We start from the raw sequence: 1,199 nt of genomic DNA on the forward strand, positions 1-1,199 counted from the left end.
AGAATTACCTGCTTAGTACTAATGAAGTAATCTGCTTGATAGACCCCTGTAATTCCCTAAAAGAAAGTGATATTGCCACAACCAGTGCACTTTTTTCCTAGTATAATTTAATTGTTCCTGCTCCCTTCTTCCTTAAAAATCTTTCATTTTCTATAGCTCCTCAGAAGTCATTTCTATCTGTAAGAATGAATGCTGCCTCATTCATGAATCTCTGAGTAAAGCTAATAAGATCTTAAGTTTTACTCAATTAAATTTTGTTTTTTTTGTACTTTTATCTAGAATCACCATCTTCCAGTCAGTTGCCAAAATGAACAACACAAAGGGAAAGAGGAGAGGCATCCATTATATGTTTTCTAGGCCTTTTAGAAAACATGGAATCGTTCCTTTGGCCATATACATATGACTCTACAAGAAAGGTGATGTTGTAGACATCAAGGGAATGGGCACTGTTCAAAAAGGAATGCCACACAAATGTTACCATGGCAAAACTGGAAGAGTCTACAATGTTACCCAGCATGTGATTAAAATTGTTGTAAACAAACAAGTTAAGGATAAGATTTCTTGTCAAGAGAATTAATATGTGTTGAACATATTGCACTCTAAGAGCTTAGATAGCTTCCTGAAGTGTGTGAAGGAAAATGATCAAAAAAAAAGAAAGAAGCAAAAGAGAAAAGTGCCTGAGTTCAACTGGAGCATCAGCCTGCTCCACCCAGGGAAGCACACTTTGTGAGAACCAATGGAAAGGAGCCTGAGCTGCTGGAACCCAATCCCTATGAATTCATGGCATGATAAGTGTAAAAGAAAAAAAAATCCTCTAATTGAATAGGTGTCTCCTCCTGTTGTAGCCGCCAGCCCCCGATAGACACACGGAGCACCAGAAACCAGTGAGTTATAGGAAACACACCCTTTATTCAGCCAGCTGGGTATGCCAGGGGTACACAGACCCCAACTTAAGCAGCCCCGAAATGTAGAGGTACAGGGTTTTTAAGCCCTAAACCCCATTCCTCATTCTGTCTGAACACAAAAGTCTATTTTTCTTCTATTTACTAACTGTCAACCCACAGGTCAGTTGTGCAAGTGGGAGTACAGAAGCAGAAAGCTTATTGTTAGAATTGTCCCCATGGGTGATGACCTATGTTCCCATGGGCGATAGCCAAGCAGTAATTTTCCAGCTAGCACATTCTTCACTGGCCTTAGCA

At 39.9% G+C, this 1,199-nt stretch overlaps 1 pseudogene; it reads left to right on the forward strand.

Moving 5' to 3' along the window:
- Positions 1–307: 307 nt before the first annotated feature.
- LOC111740405 lies at positions 308–814 on the forward strand (annotated as a pseudogene).
- The last annotated feature ends 385 nt before the right edge of the window (positions 815–1,199 follow it).

Source organism: Pteropus vampyrus, unplaced genomic scaffold (genome assembly GCF_000151845.1).
Source record: "Pteropus vampyrus isolate Shadow unplaced genomic scaffold, Pvam_2.0 Scaffold63, whole genome shotgun sequence".
Lineage (NCBI taxonomy): Eukaryota > Metazoa > Chordata > Mammalia > Chiroptera > Pteropodidae > Pteropus > Pteropus vampyrus.